General features: G+C 36.2%; 1 pseudogene; it reads right to left on the reverse strand.

Annotated features, from left to right (window-relative positions):
- Positions 1–1788: 1788 nt before the first annotated feature.
- LOC138310200 (probable ATP-dependent RNA helicase DDX46) lies at positions 1789–14733 on the reverse strand (annotated as a pseudogene).
- Between the last annotated feature and the right edge of the window lie 1782 nt (positions 14734–16515).

A 16515-nucleotide genomic window follows, 5' to 3' on the forward strand; every position in this document is an offset into this window, starting at 1 on the left:
ACACTAGACGATGCTGCTACTTTAAGTTTAAGTTCAAATACAGAAACATTACATACATTTCCTCAGGATTTATCCGATACAATGTTTTTTATTAATACATTTAGACAAATAAATATCAAACAAACATGCTGTGGCATCAACATAATATTTGGCACCCTTTTTTAATTTGTTTTAGTCATTTCAATTGAAGATTGAAACTGTTTTTAATGCTGCAAAAATACTAGAAATAACGTTATTTTTCCAGCTGCCTCGGGTTAGAATCCTGAAATTCTTTTGGTTGACACTGATCACGTGGGATCCAATATTTTTCCATATTGGATGCATGGTTACTGACCAAATATGAGATAATGCGCAAAAGTTGCATCGACAAATGTCTAGAATATAAAATTACTCAATTTTTGCTATCACTGCAGAAGTCATTTCCGGATATTTAAACTGATTCCGGGTCCGTTTTTTGTGCCAGTATCCGATTTCCTGTTTTGGTTGAAAGTTGTTTTCCGAAATGTCAAATTAGATTTTTCTGTCATTTGAGTCCGATACTGACTCAATTACAAATAATGTCTATTTGTATACAGGTATCTTTATTCAATCGGGTATGTACATTTTGAAGGATAATTCGAATGTTGTTCACATTGGTGATCATGTCGACATATGTTAGGACGATTTGGCTGCATTCTTATGATTTAAAGTAACATAAACCATAAATATGTACACAATGAATAGTCTAGTATTTGTCATGTGAAGTGTGCTTGGCTGCTATTTGTTGTACTGCGTGTTATGGATAGGAATTTAAAATTCCGAGGAAGTAAGGTTAATTCTTGATTGGGAATAGTATGAGAGAAAAAATCTCTCCCTAATGAAAATGATGAGATTTTTCTCACTGTAGTCGGACTTTTGCAGTGCTGCGAGCGCACGCTCCTAGGGCAATTTAACTTTAACGTAATTATTCAAACACAGGTAGTATAATACCACAAAGAACAGTGAAGATCTATGTAGACATCAACTACATGTATATATATACATGCCTACATCATTCATTTAATTCGATCATTAATTTGTTATTAAAAATAAAAAAAAATAAAAATAATTAACGTATTGACTTTGATTCAATGAATATATTGCATACAATGGCACAAAGATACGTCTCTTTCATATATTTATACTAAAATATTAGAAAAAGCGACATGGGCCATCCTTTAACACCACCTTAGAGTGAGTAAGTTAGACAAGAAGGTAAAATAAATATTTGGTCTTTTTATTTATTCCAGGAAAATGTCTTCTGCATCTACTGACCGGCATGTGCTGGTGTTACCGCATATGAATGCTGATGGAATTTTCATACCAGTTTCTGCAGGCGATAAAATAGAGATATCGACCATAAAATCTCAGTTTCCACAAGCCATTGGACTGAAATACAGACGACAGACTCCCAACAGAGCAGATCAAGATGACCTATCACAACCAACAAGCGGTAATTTAAATGAAAAGACTAGGAGTATTATTGAATGAAATGATTCTGCACTTATTACATTAAGAAATAGATTGATCAGAGTAATATGGATTTTAAAATTAGATAACTCAATCATAATTTTCATATCCTATTGAAACTAATTATGCAAAACTAGTCAAAAGTTCTTTGCCACTGACATGCACAATAAAGTCATATAATTATTCGACTAAAAACCGAGCCAGCTTTACAGCCTTAGCCCTTCCTTGTAGGTCATTCCACAGGACGTTCTAGATCTGCAGGGCAAACATTAGCACCGTGACAATCTCTAATTGCCTTCATCAAGATGACTCACCAAAGCAATACCGCATACTCTGCTCCGGTGTGCGTAGAAAGCAGAAGTATGCAAAGCCACTGATACCGAGGCTCTTCCAGTTCGCCTTAAAACCATAAAAACAATTAATATGCGCGCTTAGTACTTTCTAGTTATTAGTACTTACCTCAGTGAAACTCGATCAGATCAATATTCAATCTAATCATTTAAACAAGAGGCCGCAGAGGGGCCTGTATGCGCTCAACGACTATCGGGAGGGGGGGGGCGGAGGATTGGTAATGGGGCGCAAGTCATCGTTCTGAATACAGGTTCATTGTGTTTCCTTTTCTGAAGGGGGGGTGGAATTTAGAATATTCATACCTCCGATTTACCCATATTGGGCCACACCTCTCCTGCCCCTGGTGGGGTAAGAGCCAAAATTTAATACAAGTTTTCTGTGTTTCCCTTCCAAAAAGGATGTTTGTAGGTGCCAAACTTTGGTTACAATCCATGCACAACTCTAGGACAAGTAGCGATTTTATAGGATTTACCTCTATTTTCCCCTATTGGGGCCCCGCCCCTCCTGCCCCCGGGGGTCAAGCCAAAATTTATACAAGCTCTGCTTTCCCCTTCCCCCAAGGATGTTTGTGGCCAAATTTTGGTTACAATCCATGCAGAACTCTAGGACAAGTAGCGATTTATAGGATTTACCTCTATTTCCCCTATTCGGGGGGCCCACCGCCCCTCCTGCCCCCGGGGGGTCAGAGCCAAAATTTATACAAGTTCTGTTCCCCCTCCCCCAAGGATGTTTGTGGCCAAATTTGGTTACAATCCATGCAGAACTCTATGACAAGATAGCGATTTAAGTGGATTTACCTCTATTTTCCCTTCTTTTTTCTGATAGTGTGGATTTATGTCCTTTTTTTCTTTTTTTTCTCACTTTTTCATGTATCTTCGTTTCCACCTGATTTTCGCCTATTTGGGCCCCGCCCCTCCTGCCCCCGGGGGGTCAGAAGCCAAAATTTATACAAGTTCTGTTGTCCCCCTTCCCCAAGGATTTTGATTTGTGGCCAAATTGGTTACAATCCATGCAACAACTCTATGACTAGTAGTGCGATTTAAAGATTTACCTCTATTTCCCCTATGCGGGCCCCGCCCCTCCTGCCCCAGGTGGGGTCAGAGCCAAAATTTATACAAGTTCTGTTCCCCCTCCCCCAAGGATGTTTGTGGCCATATTTGTTACAATCTATGCAGAACTCTATGACTAGTATGCCATTTAAAGGAATTGTTGGACGGACAGTGTGATGACGGACGGACGACGGTACGGACGACGGACGGAACGGACGACGGACGACGGACCCCGCGCCATGACATAAGCTCACCGGCCCTTTCGGCCAGGTGAGCTAAAAACTTTATAACATACTATGATTAGTTTTGTCATTGAAATGAAATATTGCTTTTTTTTTTTTTTTTTTTTTTTAAATAGCCAGCTATACATCATGTAAAGCGTAATATCGTAACTACACTCTGATGAGATTTTCTTTTTTGTGCTTCCATTATCATTCACCAGTTTTACCTACTGTCAGTATTATATAACCTGGTTTTGTTGTATGCTGTTTGGTGTCTTTTGCAGTTTGCTTTAGTGAGATAGCAAGATTTCCACTATTATAAAGATGATTTGTTTGTTTGAGTTTTACATCCTATCAACAGTCGGAGGCTGTGACTCTAGCTGTTGATAGGGTATTAGAAACCAAACCTGATAGATGGTAAATGGTACTTTACCCATGTTACACATTACATTCATACGCTGTTGTCACAATAATGATTAAGTTATTATAATTTAACAACTTACCCACATCTGTGTACGTAATCTTCGTAGTGGTTGGTACAGTCATAATTAACAACCAGAATCAGGTGTCGTACATCTAAACCTCGAGCTGCCACAGATGTTGCAACCTAAAACAATAAATATGATCAAACTGTTACACAGATTTCAGAAAAAGACATGCAAATTTTTGTTAAGTTATATCAAGACATGCCAGTATCCACTAACAAGAGGCCCAGAGGGCCTGTATTGCTCACCTGGTTGTTTTGTTTTTGTTTGAGTAATTCTGTAATTTAGTAATAAGTGATTCAAAAATCACAAAGACAAACTGACCCCACAATTTGTTTAATTTTGAATCCCAACCATATAATGATGCTATAGATAAACATACGAAATATGCTATCCAATACATAGTTTTTCAGCGAGGAAGTAATTTATATGAAAATAGTGGCCTAATTAACCTTTTTGGGCCACGCACAATGAGGCCCCAGTGGGGTCAGCCCTATTATTTTTACAATTTTGATTCCTCACCCTATAAGGATGCTACCATTACATTTTGAGAAGCTATCCCATGCTCAGTTGCAGAAAAGTTTGTTAGTATGGTAACAGCAAATTGACCCCTTTTGATCCCGCCCCTCAGGCCCCTGGAGGGTCAGACCCCATCATTTGTACAATTTTGTACAATTTTGAATCCCCACCCTATAAGGATGCTACATTGCATTATGAGTGCTCTCCCATGCTCAGTTGCAGAGAAGACAGTCGTTTATATTGGAAATAGTCAAATTGACCCCTTTTGACCCCACTCCATCATTTGACAATTTTCAGTCAAGTAACCCTTAGGGATGCTACCTGTCAAATTTTGTTTAATTCCGACCAGCGGTTATGGAGAAGAAGTCGTTTGTTGACGGATGGACGGACGTCAAATGCCCCGGTATGGCATAAGCTCACCTTGGTCCTTTGGACCAAGTGAGCTAAAAGTGTTATCAGATCTATGTACTATGTACTATGAATAGGCATTTAGAAATATTCTGTCGCAGATCTTAACATAAATGAGTTGGACTAGGAAATATTAATTAGCAGAAAGATACTGAAATAGCATAATATTGCGAACAAAAATATAATTGATGTAAAATATCAATTTTCTAAAAATAATAAATTAATCCATGCTTGTGTATGGATGGGTGATGCATACACAATGTCAAACCTTATTAAATCAAAGTAGGAGGGGCCTTCAAGTTCAGTAAACAAAATTAATAATTGTGAAAAATTTGGTCCAGCCAGCAAAACACAATGATTTATACAGGGTCTTCAGGTTATAATTTTTTTTAAATAACGAAGCTAGACTGAAGCTGTTGATGACTTAAAAATAAAATCTCACCAGGAGACTAATGTTTTCCACTCTTGAAGTCACTGATGGTGCTGTCTCGATCGTACTGATCAATGGCACCGTGGAGTTAGGGAGAGACAGGGGTACGAGTGTTTTCATCAGATCCTTCATCAGATCGTCTGCATGCTCTTGTTTATCTACAAACACCAGAACACTGCCTTTCTCTTCCTGTAGATACCCAGCAGCTCCAGCAGCTTGAGAAACTTTTTGTCCTCGTCGATGACTATTACATGTTTGTTCCACATCCTTACAAACCACGCTGCGACCTCCGACTTGAACCTCGATTGGTTTTGTTAAGAAATTTTTCTGAGGCTAAAGCCTCCATCTGCCTTGGAAAGGTTGCTGAAAACATCACTGTCTGGCGATCAGGTCGAATATTAATCCACAATTTTCATAACCTTAAAATAATAATCAGTCATTAAATGAGGAATCAGTGCATTAATTGTAGTTAATCAATATGCTTCATAATTGCTATCAATTAAAGTGCTTAGTGTTATTATTCTGAATTCTCAGAAGTAATTCAGCAGACATTATTATACATATCTGCTTAGCCTGGTAGAAAACCTTAAAGAACAATCAGATTGTGATTTCTCTGGCTTTTTCAACAAAATACAGGGGTGCATAGAGATACTACAAATGTTATGTGGTAATGACAAAAATTTATGACTGAAATTTCTATTTACTATAATCTTGACAAATGTCACAATGACTTGAACGTGAAATGCTGACCTTGAATGAGTTTTCCTTAAAAATATCATGAATACTCTTTAACATGAAAGATCACTATTTAGACAAATCACTGATGAAAAACCGATTAAGAGTGATCAATTCTGGTGCAATATTTAAGTTATTACCTGAGGCTCAAACCCCATGTCAAACATACGGTCAGCTTCATCAAGTACAATGTAAGTACATCTTCTAAGGTTTGTCACGTCGACCTGGAAAACAAATATACACAATAGATTAAATAATAGTTTCTGATACTAGATGACAAAAGAGGAATGTGCACTATCAGTAGGGATTGCTATTTCAACTTTTTTGTTCTTTACACTGCCATTGTCACAGAAATTTTAATGTGCAACTAGGCATAATCATCAGAATTTGCTTGAACTATACAGTAAATTCAATAAAGAAATATATATGTACATTATTTTTAATATCTTTCTCAGTATCCATTCCAAATTATAACATGTAACCATTTCCTGATAGCAGCTGTAGATAATCACCATGGCAACTGTCTTCTGGCTTCTAATATCTCCATGACAACGGATGATGTCAGTGTGAAGGTCAACATATATATAACTGGGGTCACAATATCAATGACCTGATTGCCTGATAGAAAGAAACAGATGGATTACACGCGCATGTGTGGGAGTCACACGTGCCCTACCTTAGTACCTCCTTCCTTCTCCCGCTGTCCTCATTGAAACATTCTCTGCTTGCATTCAGACCCCGCAATTCATCCTTGTCAACAGGATTATATTCAACTTCTGTAATTTTGATGACCTTACATATCATTTTACAGACTGCTCTCACTATATTTAAGATAGGTCTGATGGATATAGAAAAAGCAAAATGACAAACTGATTATGATCACCTTGTTTCTATTTAAACACATATTTAACAGAAAACTGCTAATCCTAACTTTAAAGGTTATCTAATTTTACGAAAAAGTAATGGGACTAATTCATGTACCACGTGATACTCAATAACTTTGGTGATGGAACGTAACTCTTTGTAATCTTTCCACTGAAATGACGCTAGCACAGGATATCATCTTTTGGCATCATTCCATCACCAATAGTCCCGCACAAACATTTTGGATATCACTTGGTATGTAAATTAGTCCCATTAATTAGTCTTTGTTTGCTAATTCGGATATGCAGCCTTCCACAATTATAAATCAACATCAGATCTAACAGATCCCATTACCTCTGTATCAAACATTTCTGGTACTTTGATGTGGATTCCAGAACTTACCATTATTGGCTGACAACATGTCAATCATGCGACCAGGAGTACACACGATGATCTCACAGCCACGCTTGAGTTCTGCAATTTGTTCCGAGATCCCAGTTCCACCGTACACACACACGGCACGCAGGCCCAGCGGTTTGGCAAACTTCTTACACTCAGTGGTAATCTGCATGGCAAGTTCTCTGGTAGGGGTCATAACCACAGCTGTCAATCAACAAAAACATGATTTGATATGTGCATGATACATACTGGCATATCATTGGAAAGTAAATTTAGTTACAAACCAAAAAACCTCGTTTGATGAGTATAATAATTCCATTTCATTAAATTAACTAGGACCAATTTTGCCAGTCCAATTTCCAGTTTAAGAATAATTCAAGTAGGGATTGATATATCAATGCCCTTGTCATACACTGTTTTAAGTAATTTATATTTATAAGCTAATATTCCCGCACTAAAGTTTTCTATATGTGTGTAATCAATATAAACTAGACTTACCAACAGTCCATCATCCCTCGTCTAGTTCAGGCTGGTCCTTTATATGTCGGAACATAGGTATGAGAAAGCCAGAGTTTTTACCACTGCCTGTTTTGGCGATACCGATCAGGTCCTTCCCACTCATAATAGGGCAGGGATGGCTTGTGCTATGGATTGGCGTTGGTTTTTCATAATCATGTCTGAAAAAAGAAATCTATGGTTAACAAAACTATAAAGATTTGTAAAAAATTTTACTTTCTTTATGTCACTAGCCATTTGTAAAGAAGCCATTCAGGATAAGAGCAGCCAATCCATCTGATGTTACAATAAATGTTTATGTTGCAGCTGTTATTGAAAGTAAGTTCTGTGTGTTTCAGGTTTTTAAGATTATAACTTTAAAGAGAGTACTAATGCTCACCTCTTAAAAGCATCCATGATTTTTTTGCTACAGCCACACTGTGCCCAGGACTTGATTGGCTTTGGACAGTTTTTACCACGAACTTTGATGTCTTCCAATTCAGCTCTGTAGGCATCAACCTCTGTAACACATAGAATGTATAAATACATGAAAGACATTTAGACAAATCTTGAGTCAAATAAACAAAATCTCAATAACGTTTGAAAGGGATATACCGGTAATAGTTTGCTTACCTTCATTTGTCATTTTTTGGATTTCTGGAACTTCTACATAGAAGTCCTTTCTGAACGAAGCGTAGTATATTCTCGTATGATCAACCACCAGTAGTTCCTACAACAGAGCAAGTCACATTATGTTGTTAGTGTAAGGAAAAACAGAAACTCAAACAGACAAACAGAACAACCTTCTCATTCATACTTCAGTTATGGTTTAATTTCATTGTAAAATTACTTCAAATAAAAAAATCAAGAAGGTAAATGAATCTCAATATCTCAATTAGACACAAAATCCAAAATCTTAACTTCTTTCCATGTTTTGTAATGACTAGTTAGCTTATAAATCAATATGTAACTATTTGTTTCTTTCTACAATATTTAAATGTTAATGATAATGAATCCTACCTTTTTTACTGTTTTTAATTTTTGCCATAGTCGAGTCCAAATCCTCTTCTTCCTCTTCTGATGAATACTGAAGTCATAAAATAACATTTATTTATGATTAAAAAGAAAACGTTGTAAATAGACATATTCAAACATTGGTTTATTTTCACATTATCGATGCAAATATAAGTTTTTAAAGCAAACATTATGAAAAAAAAACACACTTTTTTTAATCAAAGTGCTAATGATTGCTATATATATATATATTTAAACTTGGGACATCTGGCTGAATTGTTTTTATTACCTCATGCAACCAAGCAAGCTAAAGAGAACGCTGTAGCTATTTTGGATCAAGTTTTGCCAGTTTTATCTTTCAATAGCTAGGTGTAAAACGTACCTCCATGGCGTCCACGTTGTTTAACATGAGCTCTCCCTTCTGTAGTGATGTGTCCGTTTTAGTTTTCACCACTCCTGTTATCATGGTCACCTTACCACTGGCAGTATCAGTCTGAAACATACAAACACAACATCAAGTTCAGAATTGGTAAATAAATTCATAAAAATTGATAATCATTTGATTACATCCAACTATTAAATTATTTATTTTGAATTTATAACTATTATATACAATTGTTGATTTAAAATTTAGATACAGCACTATGAAGAAGCTGTCGTTTTGTTTGGTAGATTGTATGATTCATAATGTCATAAATATATATTTATAGATTCAGGGCTGCATATGAGTTATATCCCCTCATATAATAGATTATTAATTTCTATAATTAAGATTTTAAGATAATGTTTATGAATAGATTACCGACTAAAATTGACAGTCTGTCCAATACATTATACCATGGTAGTAGAAGAGGGAACACAAGAATGATATTTCCAAAGCAATTGAGGACACTACTACGAAGGGACATTTTTACTATGAGAACAGTAAAGTTATGGAACAGTCTTGCTGAGGAAGTTGTATCGGCCCCTAACATTTACTGTTTTAAAAATAGACTGGATTAAAATTGGAAAAAAAAAGATATTCTACTTAACTGCAAGGCTTCTATAACCAGAACATAATACATGTATAATTAATAACTTATACTTTGAGTCTGGTGAAGAGGAACTATTAGTAGTACTGGAAATGTTTTATATCTATCTATATCTATGATATGACTTGTGTCTCCTTATCTTGTATGGTACCTAGTGTAAACTTACATTTGAACCATTTTCTGATTTAATGCCAGTTGTCTGCTCCTTCTCACTTTTGGATTTCTCGTCAATATTCTGGAATCACAAATGAAACACATTACATATAAACATCATCTTATGTATGTACATTATTAGTAATGGTAACATCACTACTTATATTGATATTAACTTAATATTTACATCTTTGTCTAGGATAACTACCAAGAGTAGCATTTTACATCACCTTCGCCAAACATCAAAACGAATACATGTACATACATTATATAGTTATAACATCAGTCTATCACCCTAATTTACATTATCTTCACAGTGCACTTTTTTACACAGCTTTCATAATTACTTTAGAGAGATTGGGTGATATAGAGGTTAAGCCATTTGTCTTTAACCTAGCCAGCCAGAGCTCAATCACCAGCACATCCGTTAAAATGTCAGGGGGTCAGAGGTCAACGCTCCTATGTTAAGACTCCTCATGTGCTCACATCCGAGCCATCGAAAGTGATTGGTATAAGTTACATAAGTTTTTTTGCAATTGATGTAAATAAATAAAACAGGGATTTCCTGGACATTTTATGTTATCTGCGTCTCTGATGCACTAAAAATGCCCAGGGTCTCCCTAAATAAAATCAGGGGGCAGTGCTTGGGACACAATGTGGAAGAATTCAAAATAAAATTTTCAGGTTAACAAGATGAAGCAGAAGCAATAATTGTCTATTTTTTCATTGTCTATTTTTTCAAAAGTATACAGTACAAGATATATTTTCTGGTATAGCATAGGAAGTTTTATAAGATCTTCTTGTAAATTTTAGCAAAAAGACTCAAATGTTTTTTAAGGGACTCGCAAACTCCAAACCTAGGAGTCCCTGGAACTCCTGAAGTTAAAACGGGAGGGAAATTCCTGAAAAAGTACATATTTTGATAATCCACTTGTCCCACAACAGGAATTTAAACTTACCGGTACACATCACCTATTGTTACATCAATAATCAAACATCTCACTGCATATAGGCATCAATGGTCTATTTCTATCAATCGTCATCTTTTGACCCATTATCAAACAATGTCGGCTCCTCATAGTCATCTTAAATCCAAATCTTTGTCGGGGGAGCAATGATTTTAGGGCTAGCTCTTTTGTTTTTTTCCTACTCTGTCTCCCCATTGTTTCAATTTTCTCTCGTTTATGCATTTCCATCTCGGCCTCTTCTGTTTCTTCCTTGTACAGAGAGTTCATCTCTCAAACTTAGTTTCTCCTTCTCTATAAGTTACTTCCTTTCTGGTGATGTTGCACATTCGTTTTAGCATTTATTCAGGTGTTTGGGATCGTGATCTTTTGTCTCTCCTTGAAATGTAGATACATTTTTTCTCATCACACATTTAGTGTAATAAATACATTAATATAAAAATTAAGGTTCGTATGAAATGATGTATCATGAATGTATTGGAAATTTACACTAAGCAATGCATTTTATATATCAATTAAATGGTTTAATTTACTCTACAAGTTTTTTCACTATGTTATGAACTTTTGTATTCAAATGCCACCCAAAAGTGATTGTGTATTAAACTTTGAGCTTAAGTTACTAAAAGTTGTCAATTTTTGATGATTCCAAAACTATATTTAGAAGTAAATAATAACTTTCACAGGATAACTGCATGCAATTTAAATTAAACACAGCTTCATTCTTGTTAAATTTCATAAGTGTCTCTGTGGTAAATGGTAATTATCGATTAATACAAGCTATATATAATATCCAATGTTTCAGCTAGGAATTAAACTTTGGAACACCTAATATGTAGCTTGCATTTACACTCTAGTTTTAGTAGCTAATGATAGAAATTCCAAGCTATGACCAGCAAGCAGAGATACAATGATTTATATATTTTACCTTAAGAGGGAACCACATAATTTGTATAAATACATGGTTTCATACTTTCGATCATCTTGAACGAGACCGTCCGATCTTCTGTCCCTATCACGGGATCATTGACCCCCCTTCCTGCTCCTATCTCTATCTCGAATCTCATTGATCTTATTCTGTCATCTTGTTCTCTGACCATTCGTCTGTCTTCTTGTATCGCAGATCATTGATCTCTTAGACCTGTCTCTATCTCTTCTATCGATCACTTCACGCTCTAGCCCTTGACCTACCGGTCCGTCTTGATCAGTCCTTGCTTCTTGACCTACGAGAATGGTCAGGACCTTTGTTGCACCTTACTTCTGATATCGTTTCGCTTTCTCTTGATCAACCTTTTGATCTGGACCTTTTTTTCTGTATGATCTGTCTAACATTTAACACATATAGGTATTTTGATAAAGAATTTGTTGAGATCATGGTCATGCAACACATTAACAACGAATGGTTATTCCAGTGCCATTAGTTAAAAAGTATGTAGCATCTGGTTTATAACGATTCATAGCTGTCTATATTCATGAAATTTGCATAAAGAAATAATGGAATTTGATTTATTTCTGAACAAAATAAAGTATGATATTACCAGGACAATATGATCAACTCTAGAGCCATGAAGATTATAAAATGGGAAATAGGACAGGTAATCAACTATCTAGGTGTTGGGGCCTCAGGGGGAATCCAATTTTTTCTCAAATCGAGTGAAAAAAGCTTGGCGACGATTATTGGGGAAAGTTGGACTGTTATTTTAAAATATTTGGTCTCCAAAAATGTATTCATTTTGAAGTGGAATTAATGTGTCATAAACACTACCTACTGTACACGCATACAAACATATGTATTTTTTTGTTAACCAGAAAGGGATTTTTCCCCAGTCATAGATATGAAATTTTAAGTTATTTCCTTGAGAGCGAGACTTTAAACCTAAAATATTAGTTAAACTCAGACCTTGAATGACTCGATGTAGCCACACATTGAATGTTTATTAATTCCATGGATAGTAGGACTCTTTACTGCTTATTTAATTAATTGGACAGAATATCAATCCTCAAGGTCCTACTGTTTTTAGTTTATCACACTGGGGCTTTTGTTATGGTTAAAAGTTATTGAATATAATATACCAACGGGAGCGTTAAAATTGATGAGGTATATCACTAAGGGTTTGTGCACTGACTGTCGGTGATTTTACACTTTGATATATGCTGGCACTAACTGTTGATTCTAGCATGCAGGTGCACAGCGGTTTTCCTGTCCTTACATTCGTTTCTGAAGGTGGAATTTTATTCTAAATTTTTCGTCGTTTATAAAGCATAAGAAACTAGATGTTGTGACTTTATTGGCTTGTACAATTATTCGTCAGGTGAATTTTTTTTTTCTGGGTTCAAAACACTTCGCGTGGTGGTTTGTAGGTGTGCACGAGACCCCTGGACGATTCCTTATCACTTTATAATTCTCGTGTTAATAATGTCTTGTACTATTTTTATATTTTTTCTCTAGTGTTGTTACTCTATATTCTGTATTATTTGTCTTTACATCAATTATTACTAGTGCTTTTCTAAAGAGCATTCTTTACTGTTGGACAGATAGGTAATTAGATTGGGGAACTCAGTGGAACATGTAAATGTGACGTAATTATTTATCAACGGCCCAGTGGGCACTTATCTGTTGCGGGGCTCTCTCAATTTTATTGCCCCCCCCCCATATTTGCGAGGTATTAATCGCATCCCATCACCCATTATATATAACTAATGGCTAATCTCGGTCTGGATTATATGAAAGTGGCGAACATCTATAGAAACACACGGGGCAATATATATACTTGTGGCTAATCGTTTTTATCTAAGTGTTATGTTTTTACTGTCTATTGTCCAATTTTTGGTTAATCCAGAGACACCGCTCCTGCGTAAGGGCGCGGGAGTGCTCTTGCAGCGCTCCTGCGGCGCTGCCTGCAGGCTCCTGCAGAGGTTACCTGCATGCTTTGGTAATAAAAGGGACACGAAACTGATGCTCGAGGAGTTTTAGTGTTAGCTGGTTTGGCAATGACGAGAGTTTCAGGTGTTAGCTGGTTTAAATAAACGGAGTTCCAATGTGTTTGCTAGTTTGGATTATTGGTTCATGTGCCACGTTTCTATTGCTTGAGTAGAGTCGGTGTGGTTATCCTGTGATACTGTAACTTTATCCGGTAAATTGCTATTGTTTGTGAATACACGTGGAACTTTGTTTACGGCGTTGTTTTGTGTTTTACTCGACGGACCCACTCTATCTTAATCCCAAAACTCGGGTATGTGTGGCGAGAGTGTCCTGACGTTACCCCTTGAAGGCATCTACCGAGTGGCTGCGGGCTTGGAATACGTAATTATTTAATACATACCGCAGTTCTTTCGCTACAGTCAATATGATTTACATTTGTATAAAATCTATTGAATATAAATTATTATTTTTTCTCAATCTGGATTATTGTTATTTTCATTAAAGTTCATCATTAACAAAACGCATGCGTGGTGTTAATCATGAAAATCTATTTATCTACATTGTATCTGTAGCCTTCTGACTGAATAATAACACAGGCGGTTTGATTATTGACGATATTGCCGGGGTACAGACTATCACACAAATCTCATTCACACTGATTTTGAACTCCTTGCGGATTGGAAGTAGTTGTTGTTGGTCCACATATTTCTTAACTTATTGTTGTGTTACGTTAAGCACGTGTCGTACATAAGTTACTGCTGATCCTTGGCCATTTTGCAGACCCGTGTTGCTCCTAAAAAAGAACGATACGTTAAAACAACGATGCTTTTATGTTTCAACTTTACGCTTAACTTTCAATGTTTACCTTTCGATGTAATCTAAAAAGTTTAGCGAATAGCATATTTTTTGGACAATCGTTTAAAAAACCGAACTCAATTTTTTATTATAAAGGAACGCAAATATTTTTTTATAAAATATACGAAAATGAAATGAATATAACTATTTTACATAAGTAATTATGTTTTGAAAATAGTTATACTTCCACAGAAAAACCGATGTAATATTTCCGTCATAAACTAATTTTACACAGATAAATCCAGTCCCCGGAAGCGAGGGATAACCCGTGAACAGCTCGATGCTCTTTACCGCACTTTTTTGTTTTTTGATGAAAGTATTGTACTCCAACATTAAGACACATACCCGCATTGTTCACTAGAAATTTAGAAAACAGATTTCACTTGCTTTCAATTTATATGTAATACCATTACTTTTATAGTATACAACGGTCTCTCATCGTGATTGTCCCTATATGATAGGGTAGTTTCTCTGACATCAGATAATTAGCACCTCTACTAAGTTACAAACAGCTTATGAAACAACTAAACAGTAAGCACAACTGGGTGCCACCGGGTAGTAGTCGGTCCAGCTATATTGAAATTCCACACTCATTCACATATACATCTTTATGATTAATTTATTGACTAAGATTGACGCATTAAATAAATGTTTTGTTGCATAAGTTCATAAAGTAGGTTGAAAACATATTGAAGTGAATAGTTCAGGCCAAAGATAACCAGTTCTAAATGCGTTCATTGCCTTCCAAAAGTTTTCACGTTTTACATACGACGGTTCATGTTCTGCTTAGTTTCCAGTTCTGACCACTGAAATAAAGAAAGTTGAACAGATTGAAAGCGAGGCTGGTGCGATTTGTAACCACGGACATAGTAGCCGAGAGGGCGTTTAGGAATGGCTATACTTTAATGTAATATTCCTTTGTACGCAGACAGATTTTGCGGAGAGATTTATATTTGTCTTATGTTCTATAAGGAAAATATACTGGATACATTACACCATTTTTACGATGTTAGCCATCCTTGCGTTGTTCACTTTAAACTCGTAAATGAAGAGATCCCAGAGGGATATTGGGGGTCTAACCAAAGAGTTTATGGGCTATGCCTGTACATTGAAAAAATAGGGATTTTTTTCTCTCGTTTTTTCTTTTCCAAAACTTTCAAACTCCAAAATTACAATATGAGAGTTGAGACGGTTCCCCGTTTTACAGCAGTCAAGTACTTTCTGAGAAAATAGCGGAAACAATAATACAAACAATCAAAATCCATAGCATGGATGCCTGTCTCGGCCATTCTTGTTTAGTCCCAATATGCCAACTTGCCTCATACTAGGACCCGAGAGGGGAACCATCATATGAAATTTGAGAAGAGTCCTTTCCGTAGTTTCTTAGAAAATAGTGGTAACGAGGGAATTGTTAACCGACAGAAGGATCAATTCTGATTGAAGGTGATCATTTGATACATGCTCGGCATCTGATTATGGTGAGCTCTTACAATTAAAATCTAAAAGGACCAATGTTTTTAGGTACTATTCAAGCCGCTGTATATCATCGTATTGATGATATATGTAATGGTTATGTTGCAGTGAAATGGGACAACAACCAGGTTTTCCAGCGGAAGAGGGTGGAGGGCGAGTACGAGGATTTTGATGCGGCGGAGGTGGAAGAGGAGGAGGATTTCAGAGGAAGGTGGGATGGTAGAGGTGGGGGGAACGAGGTGGTGGAAGAGGTAAAAGTCTTTATAATCTCAATAAAAAAAGATTATTTGTATCTTCATTTGGTCTATGTAGTATAGTATCAACAGTGTGTTAGCGGCAGGTAAATTTTTTCCCACGACACAAAAAGTTATGTGGGAAGGGGAGTATACTGGAATTGGGTTGTTCTGCTCTGTTGATTACTACTATTGTCTGGCAATACTCCCTCACTAGACTAGCTTGACAAGATTGTGGATACAACTTCTGTATTACACGAAACTTCTTACATAAAGGGGAGTTGAGTAACATTATATAGGGACGGTCCTGCATCGCCCTCAAAGATCTCCCCTTATTACATCATTCAAATGGAGTGGCGGCGCATGGTATTAGTTGTCATTCTCTGGTTATTAAGCTCTAGTTAGAATATATTCTGCCATATAATGA

This window comes from Argopecten irradians, chromosome 16, assembly GCF_041381155.1.
Source record: "Argopecten irradians isolate NY chromosome 16, Ai_NY, whole genome shotgun sequence".
Taxonomy (NCBI): Eukaryota; Metazoa; Mollusca; class Bivalvia; order Pectinida; family Pectinidae; genus Argopecten; species Argopecten irradians.